Raw genomic sequence first — 9,875 nt, 5'->3', positions numbered from 1 at the left:
CACTACAGCCTGAGTGACAGAGCTAGACTCCGTCAAAAAAAAAAAAAAGAAGAAAGAGAGAGAAATAAAGAAAGAAAGAAAGAGAGAGAGAAAAAAAGAAAGAAAGAAAGAAAAAAAGAAAGAAAGAAAGAAAGAGAGAGAGAGAAGGAGGGAGGGAGGGAGGGAAGGAAGGAAGGAAGGAAGGAAAAAAGTAAGAGAAAGAAAAGAAAGAAAGAAAGAAAGAGAAAGAAAGAAAGAAAGAAAGAAAGAGAAAGAAAGAAAGAAAGAAAGAAAGAAAGAAAGAAAGAAAGAAAGAAAGAAAGAAAGAAAGAAAGAAAGAAAGAAAGAAAGAAAGAAAAGAAAAGAAAGAAAGATTGGGAATGAAGCTTTGAAAGGGCCCCAACACCACACAGCAGTTATTTTTCAAGGCTGCCACAGAGTAGTGGAAAATGGGAGATGGAACTAAGGCATATTAAAATGCAATAAAACTGTCTATTTTTATCAAGTTTCATCATTTATCTTGAAAAAAAAAATGCTCACTTGGTTGCTGCAAGCCTTTGGTTAATTTCCAAAGTCCGGAAAATGTTTGTTCTTACAATGTCTCCAGTTATCTCATTGCTTTTATGGAGGAGGGAGTTTTTAGTAAAACATACCCCACATATTGCTGACATCCTCTACATCTGTTCACGACGTAATCTCTTACAGTAGGAACTAAAGAAAACATCTTTATTCTGCTAAAGGACATTGGTAGCAAATATCTGTTCTGGTGAAATATTGAAAACAACATATTCAGAATCAGAATCAAGACTGCCCAAGAATCAGAATCAAGACTGCCCACTGTCATCAAAACTACCAACATTACTAGAATTGTTAGCTTCAAAAACAAGAAAAGAAAAATAAAATTACAGCATACACAATTTGGAAAGCAAGCAACAAAAGTATTATTATTATAATCATATAATAAAATTACCTACATAGAAACCCAAAAGATTCCAGTGAAAATGAATTAGAATTATTAAGATAGATTAACAATGATGCTGAGTGCTAAATCAATACACAAAAGAATTTGCATTTCTACATAAAAATAACAACTGTTTAGTAAATTTAATAAGAAGAAACATACTATCAAGCTTATATAAACAAGGCAGTGTAGTACTGGTATACAGATATACAAAAGTAATCAATGGGTAGAATGAGAGTCCAGAAGTAGCCCCACAATTACATGGTCAGTTAATTTTTGATGAAGTTGCCAAAGCATTTCAATAGGGAAACATGAATCTTTTCAACTATTATTGCAGAAAACATATGCAAAAGTAATCACTATATATGTTTATTTGACCCCTACCAAACATTATATACAAATATTTATTTGAAATGAATGAAGGGTTTGTATTTAAGAGAGAAAGCTATAAAACTACTAGAAGAAAACAGAGTATCTTCACAGCTGTGATGATAGGAAAGTGAGGAAAAATTAAATGAAACACAAAAGCACTAACCGTAAGAAATACTATTAAATAAATTAGACTTTGTAAAATTTTAAGTGTCTACACATCCAAAGACACTGGGAAAGGCTCAACAAAACCTCTTGCTAACTATTCTATCTTAGTTAAAGGTTTAAATATCTGGTAGAATACTCTCTTCCCCACTTCTTTTCCACAAGTCCCTTGGCTGTTCTCTACTTTTGCTATTTCATAAAAATCCTAAAATCAGCTTGTCTAGTTTCCTCAACAACAAAAATCCCAGAAAGCAAAAAAACCAATTGGTACTGGAATTGCTCTGAATTAATCCAATATTTTTTTGAAGAATACAAGCTTGACTAAATTGGGTGTTCCTATCCAAGTATCTGAATATTTCTTAACTTCTTTGGGTTTTCTTTACCATCTTTCAATAAAATATGATTTTTTTCTTAAAGGGTTTTTGAATTGCAAATGTTCAATTTTTTTTTTTACCTTTTATCTATTTCTTTAAACATTTAAGTGTAATTTACTTACAGTGAAATGTAAGCATATCAGTCCATGACTCCAGTGAAATGCAAGCATATCATTCCATGCAGTGAAAGAGATAAACTGCAATATATTAATATGAAATAATTCTATATGTCAGTGAAAAATAAATGATCTAGAACAGGGGCCAACACAATCTTGAGCCCACCACCTATTTGTTGTAAATAAAGATTTATTGGAACATGGCCATGCATTTATGTATTATCTAGTTCTTCTTTTGTGCTGCAGTCAGTGATACGTAATTGTGACAGAGACTACCTTCCCTAGAAAGCCGAAAATATGTCCTATCTGACCCTTCATAGAAAGACTTTGCCAACATGTGCTCTGGAACAATTCATATTCACACAAATGAAGCTCTAAACAGTATTCTTAAGCAGATAGGTAAACATCAGAGAAAAATATAATTTTATTCATGTAGGTTCAAAAAAGACAAAAATAAAGTTTTATTCTCAGGCAGGTGTACACAGGTAATAAAACTGTTAGGAAAAGTGAAGAAATGAATAGAACAATGTTCAGGCTTGCAGCTACTTTTGAGGATAAAAGAGAATTCTCTCAGGTAAGTGAATTCAGGCTTCTCTGACACTGAGCATGGTTTACGTGTTACAATAGCCTATCAATGTATGTATGGTTGCTCATTTTATTATTCTTTAAATTCTGCCTTTAGAGTTTATATTTTTTCACATGCAGGATATATGTAAATAACTTTTTTGTTTTTAAGACAGAGTCTCGCTCTTGTGCCCAGGCTGGAGTACAGTGATGTGATCTTGGCTCACTGCAACCTCCACCTCCAGGGTTCAAGCAATTCTCCTGTCTCAGCCTCCCAAGTAACTGGGATTATAGGCACCCTCCATCACACTCAGCTAATTTTGTTTTTATCAGTAGAGATGGGGTTTCTCCTTGTTGGCAAGGCTGGTCTCGAACTCCTAACCTCAGTTTATCCTCCCACCTCGGCCTCTCAAAGTGCTGGGATTACAGGCGTGAGCCACTACACCCGACCTTAAAAAGTTATAAATAACTTAAATAACTTTACTTTCTAAGGTCAGGTGTAGTGGTTCATGCCTGTAATCCCAGCACTTTGGGAGGCTGAGGAGGGCGGGTCACCTGAGTTCAGGTGTTTGAGAGCAGCCTGGGCAACACGGTGAAACCCAGTCTCTACACAAAAATACCAAAATTAGCCAGCTGGGGTAGCACATGCCTGTCGTCCCAACTATTTGGGAGGCTAAGGCGGTGGATTGTTTGAGCCTGGGAGGTGGAGTTGCAGTAAGCTCAGATTGCGCCACTGTACTCCAGCCTGGGTGACAGAGTGAGACCCCATTTAAAATAATAATAATAATAATTTTTTAAAAGAACTCTCAAACTTTATTATTTTAATACACACAGTTATATATAATTTGAACACAGAGCTATCTCAAAATTGCTGATCCGTTTTCATGACTAAGGTTATATTGAGTACATATCAAGTACCTAAATTATCTCATTTCTAACTCACAACATAAAGTAAGGTAGAAACTATTAAATCCCTGTTGCATTAATGAAAAAGCCGATGCAAAGAGAATGGAAGTAACTGGCTCAAGGTCAGTCAGTAAGTTGTCTGTATTTAATCAAAAGTCTCTTTGACTTCAGTGCCCAATATTTTAAACACAGGAGAGACTGCCCATTAAAAATACAAATGCACAAAATTATTCCAATTTGATATTTTTAACTTATTGTTTGCTACTTCATGGATTCCACATCTGGATAATCCTATCCTCTGTCAGGAAAAATTATCTGTAATTTTATCAATCAGAATTTGGCAGTTAACTAAGATAACATTATGTAAAGAGCAAACATTTAGCAATCAAAGTACTAAATAAAATATAAGAACCTAAAATAGAATTAAGAAAGTGTATTTTGAATTTCAAGGTAAAGCCTTGGATCATGAAAAACTACGATTATATTTTGATTATTCAGTGAAGTATTTGAAATAATGCCTTAAATAATATTATTGGGAAATACGCGTAAACAGTTATTTTACTATTTGTAAGGTTTCATACAGCAGGTGTCTATTTTTCCCTATACAGTGTACTATCTTCTTTTCTCATCTACCTTCTGAACAGTTCTTTATTCAGCATCTTTTTGACAAAAATTCCTATGCTGTTAGTTCATACTCTCAGTTTCAATGCCAGAGATATCCTATAAATTCATAGTGGAAGCCAGATTTATTCATTTCTGCAATACTACATAGCAGAACTTTGAATCCAGAAAGCCACTCACCAGCTGTGTGATGTTGGGTGTTCACCTCGCAGTACACGTCATGTGTTTATTTGGGCTCACTCTGGGATCCTGTCTCCAACATTGCTCACTGTAGCATCCAGGACCCAACTATATGTGTGAGTCATTGCCTGCCCCTCTTGGTCTAGAATTAGAACATCCCATACAAAATATTAATTCATGTTCTGAGGAACTCACTTCTAAATGTGAGTCTTAAGCATTGTTTTGGAATGTATATATTTTTTAAGTGATAGTGGTATTTTATTTAAAAAATTCACATTATACAATTGCAAGTCATACTATTTACATTATAAAATTCTATATAAATTATAAGATATTTTTAGGTTAAGCAGTCAAGAGAAGAGCCAGGCTTGAACTGTGACCTAGAGACCTCACCTGAATGCACAGATTATTGTGTTGTCAAATAAGTAATTTTGCCTGCCTTAGCAAGCAGTCCAAGGTCCCTCATGATTGCTTTGACCTTAGCTACTGAAATTGATTGTGAAAACAGCTGAAATTTTTCAGTCATTCTGCCTAAATCCTAGGTTATGACTTATTACTGCAGTCATAAATGCTGTAGGTCCAAACAGTTCAAAATAATAAACATTTTCTCCAGCAGCAAATATTTATGGTGATCAGGTGGTGAGAATATGTAGTGTCTGAATGACCACACAGTATAGGACACCAGATAGAACACTGCTATGCAAATCTTAGAGAGATGGTTGGAAAAAATATAGAGAAGACATGGAGCCTCTACTTCCAAATCTTATAGTGTCATCCACTGACAGCTAGCTGTATCAGCATATTTTATCAAGGAGTCTACAAGCAATTTATCTATCTTTTTGACATCATTGCCCACGATTCTAAAGCTTTACCCATAACATTTATCTACATTTTTTAAAAGATAACACTAATGGCTGTAGTCTTTATGCATTTTGTGTGTTTGTGTGTTACATAGGGATTCACACTATCATAAATGATGCATAGTTGTACCATCTACACTTTTTCTATTTTTTGAAATTTAGAGTTGAAGAGTTTATATCATGCAATTGAAAATCAGATTGACTCAAATGTGAATAATGCCTACCTAATTTTTGCTTTTGTGTTTTATCATTTATATAAGGCCTGCTTTCACAATAGACTTTTAAGAGATTAAGCTTAAATAACCAAATAAAACAATAAATTTTATTCAGCTTTAATTAATATTAGTAACATTAATTCTGTGAGATAAGAGACTAATGATAGTTACCTAGCAAAGATAAGTGATCAATCAGGTTAGAGTAGTAGTTTAACTGTTTAGGCTTTACTGATGTACGAATTCTTGTGAGGTAAATATTTAGAGCAAACACATTTTTGAAAATAATAATAATTCAAATATGGACTTAAACACAGGCTCCAGTAGATTGCATTTGGCTAAGACTCACATGTTGATTGAAAATCCAGGGTTTATAGACATTACTTACGTTTTCTAAATTTAGAGACTGTCTCCTTCTACTTGATGTATATTGGGCCTATTTGTTTCAAATAAAACTTTGTTAAGAACAAACAAAAAACAGAAATCAAGGTTAGTTTAAAAAAAGGAGAGTAAAAAGGAAGAGTTTTCTTTCCATTAAGTCTACAGTAAATAGGTAAGATAAATTAAGGGAAAGTAGTTTTCAGTAATCTATGTATTTATTCAAACTGTTGTCTCAGTGTCCAACCCAGGAGATAATTAAATGTGGAGCATTATAAATCCCACCTCCATAGGGATCCTCTCTCACCTCGTTCTGTTACCAAAACACCAGAGGTTCAGTTTAAGTTCTGCTGCTTGCCACACAGAAAGTCAATCATTAAGACGGCAAGTATTGCTAGGGAAGAAGGATTTATTCGGGTACTGTACCCAAGGAGAAAGGGAAGTAATTCTGAAATCCATCTCTCCGACTGACTAAACTTAGGGGTTTATATAGCAGGGAAGAAATGTAACTATGTGTGGGAAAGCAGGAATTAAGGAAGGGTAAGGAAGAGGAGTTTGTAAACAGGAATTATGATGAATTAAGGGTCTTGCAACTCATTGTCAGGATACAGTGATCTGGTAAGTTTCAGTCCTTTGATATCTTAGAGGCCTATGGGTGGGTTTCCTGAGGAAGAAGCACAGATAAGACAAATGTAAGTCTCAAGATTTCAGACCAGAGGAGTCAGTTTCTATATTTATCAAAATACCCACACACACACACAAAATAAATAAATAAATAAATAAATAAATAAATAAATAAATAAATAAAAAACAGTAGACATCAGTTCTCTGGGACAGTTGGGTCAGTTTCAGAGAGATTGATCCAAACAAATGAGGGTTACACTACCACCCAGGGACTACCCTTTCATTTCCATGCAGCTAATTCTGCCTCTGAGATCTTACAACTTTAAAGAAGCTGAGGATGCTGTGTAGTATTACAATGTGTTACTGATTTCCTGCCTAGTGGATCTGTCAATACTGATAGAGGAGTGCTGAAATCTCCAAGCATAATAGTGGATTCATCTACTTCTCCTTACCATTCTATTTGTTTTAGCCTCGTGTATTTTGATGTTCTGTTGTTAAGGGCATATATGTTAAGAATTGTTATGTCTTCTTGGAGAATTAAGACTTTTATTATGAAAAATTCCTCTCTTCATCACTGATAATTTTTTTGTTCTGTAGTTGATTTTGTGTGAATTTAATACACCTACTTCGGCTTTCTTTTTATTAAATGCTAACATGGCATCTCTTTTTTCATTTTCTGCCTTCTCTGAGTATAATGGAGCATTTTACATGATTCCCTTTTCTCTCCTCTTACCATATGAATTATATAGCTTTTCTTGGCCTTTTTAATGGTTGCCCTAGAGTTTGAAATGCCCGTTTGGAACTAATATAAATTTGCTTTGACATACCATTTCACAGGCAGTGCAGGTACTTTTATGACAGAGTATTCCAATTCCGCCATTGCATCCCTTATAACAGTGCTGTCATTCATTTCACTTATACATATGCTATAATTACCCAACACATTGTTCCTGTTACTACTATAGACAAACAATCATCTATTAGATGTGGTAGGAGTGAGAAAATAGTTCTCTATTAGACCATATAAGAATAAGATTTTATTTTACTTTAATTTATTCCTTCTCTGACACTCTGCCTTTCTTTATGTAGGTCCTAGTTTCTGATCTATATTATTTTCCTTCTCTCAGAACTTATTTTAAAATTTCTCTCAAAACAGGTATGTCATTTCTTGTTAGTATACCTGTCTTGAGAGAAATGTCTGAGAAAGTCTTTATATTTCTATTCTCTTTGAAGGATAATTTCAATAAATATAAAATTCTAGGTTGAGAGATTTCTTCTTTCAATGTGTTAAATATTTGACTCTAGTCTCTTCTGCTTTTATGGTTTCTATCAAAAAGTCTGATATAAATATCCTTATTCTTCTATTGGTAAAATGTTTTATCCTATGCCTTCTTTCGATAATTTGTTTTTTATTTAGTTTCTGTCATTAATTTTAAAAACTCTTAGCCATATAAATTAAATATTTTTTCTGTTCCTTTCTCTTGTGCTGCATCTTCTGGTATTCCCATTATACATATGTTGTACCTTTTGTAATTGTCTCACACTTCCTGGATATTCTAGGGTTTTTTTCCCCAACTTCTTTTTTTTTTTGCATTTGAGTTTGGGAAGTTTTTATTGACCTAACTTCAAGCTCATTAATTTTTTTCCTTGGCTATATTCAGTGTACTGATGAGCTCATCAAAGGCATTCTTTATGCTTTTTATTTTCAGCTTCTCCTTTTTATTCCTTATTAGAGCTCCCATCTCTATGGCTACTTTAACCATCAATTCCTGAACATTGTCCACTTTTTCTACTAAAGCCCTTAGCATATTAATCATAGTTGTCTTAAATTCCCAATCTGATAATTCCAAAATATCTGTCATGTCTGGGTCTAGTTCTGTTGCTTGCTTTGTCTCTTTAGATTGTGTTTTTCTTACCTTTTATCATGCTTATAATGTTTTTGAAAGTTAGACATACTGTATTGAGTAATGGTAACTGAAATAGCTGTGCTTTTAGTGTGCAGTGTTATGTTTATCTGGCTACAAGACAGGCTATGTTTGCTGTTCACTGTGTCTGTATTTGTCAGAGGATTCAGTTTCTGTAATATCCTTGCTTTTGTTTTGTTTTGCCATCTTTGGGTTTTTCTTTGGGTTTTTCTTCCTTAAATAGAATCAGAATCTTTCAGTTTTTTAACTGTAATCCATTCTTATTTTACAGAAGCCTTATTGATGGGGGCAGTAAGGTGTATGGAGAGATTAGATCTCAGTCTTTCAGTGGATGTGTGTCCCTGGGCTGTGACCTTCAGAAATGCATCTCAGACTCCTCCTGTCTCCCTTGGATGAGACATGAAGACTAACACCTTCCTTCATGCTGGAAATCACTAGGCTCTGATGAAGTCTTTGCCTTGCTAAGTTGGCCTTCATTGTTAACAAAGCTCTAGGTTTTCAGAAAATTTTGCTATTTCTTCCCTCTGACCAAACATGTTGGAGTTTTTTCCTGTTCATCTGAAAATCTGGTGGGTTTTATCCTAGAGGTAAATCCTGGGAAAGTACAGAAATCTCTCTAGATTAGGCATCTGGGGGAGATTGTAACTCTCAAGCTAGTCTATACACACCCTCTGGAATTTCTTGAAGTTTTGGTTTAACTGTTCCAATGACTTCTTCTTCTGGCAATCTTATTTGTATATAATATATTCACTTCTTTTTCCAATTTTTGAGAATGCTGTTGGTCCTGTTACTTTAATTATCTGACAGACTTTTTAAGTCATTTTGGCTTGTTCAGCTTTTTTCTTGTGAGGATGAGTGATGACTTTCAAGCTCTCAGAATGGAAACTGGAAGTTGTCATATTGTGTCTCAAAATTTGTCTTCTCCAATTCAAGATACCACCCCCTTTTATGCCCTCCACTCCAGTGATTTACCATAAGTTGAGATTTGTCATCTATTCAATGAATTAAGAAAAATCTTGACTACTTCAGTCATCATAATAACTCAAAGTTGAGTGAGTGAATTCTTTTATAGTATAAAAATCTAGTTATAAATACCTACATGCATATACACACACACATAAGGTGAGCTTGGGCCATCTTTTTGTTTCTGAAAACAAGAAAGATACCAAAGATTAAAGAAGCCAGTTCAAAATAATGAGAGCCATCACAAAGAGCTTATGCTGATCTAAATAGAGAGACTTAGAACATTGAAGAAAATAATAATTAAATTGATTAAACATATAAAATATATTATAAAAATTGTAAATTCATTAGTAAAAAAGAATGAGGGATTCACGAGGATGAGTAGTTAAGGGAAGGGAACAAAAGGAAGGGGACAACTCATGTGGAGATTACTACAGGCACCAACCCATTACCCTGAAAGTCTACAACAAAATGGATAGGTATAAGCATTTATTTTGGCTTTCTAGAATGAATATTTAAGGCTAGCAGAATAGCTCTAGTAGAAAGAAACTTATTGTATGTAGAATATTTCAAGAGAATAAATTAAGGATAAATAATGGAATTAGAAAAGCATCACTTTGCAATTTCTAGTGAAATGACTGCTTCAAGGACCCAAGCAATGGTTATCAATGGATGGCA

At 34.0% G+C, this 9,875-nt stretch overlaps 1 long non-coding RNA gene across 1 annotated transcript; it reads right to left on the bottom strand.

Moving 5' to 3' along the window:
• Positions 1-3,337: 3,337 nt before the first annotated feature.
• Positions 3,338-7,528, bottom strand: LOC110741758. The gene is made up of 3 exons (XR_002518584.2): positions 6,295-7,528; positions 5,696-5,743; positions 3,338-4,377 (listed from the first exon to the last, which is right to left on the bottom strand). It is a non-coding gene; the product is annotated as an uncharacterized LOC110741758 (long non-coding RNA).
• Positions 7,529-9,875: the final 2,347 nt, after the last annotated feature.

The sequence above is a fragment of the Papio anubis genome, chromosome 19, assembly GCF_008728515.1.
Source record: "Papio anubis isolate 15944 chromosome 19, Panubis1.0, whole genome shotgun sequence".
Taxonomy (NCBI): Eukaryota; Metazoa; Chordata; class Mammalia; order Primates; family Cercopithecidae; genus Papio; species Papio anubis.
The sequence above is the reverse complement of the archived record's forward strand: the minus strand, read 5'-3'. Positions and strand labels throughout refer to the sequence as shown.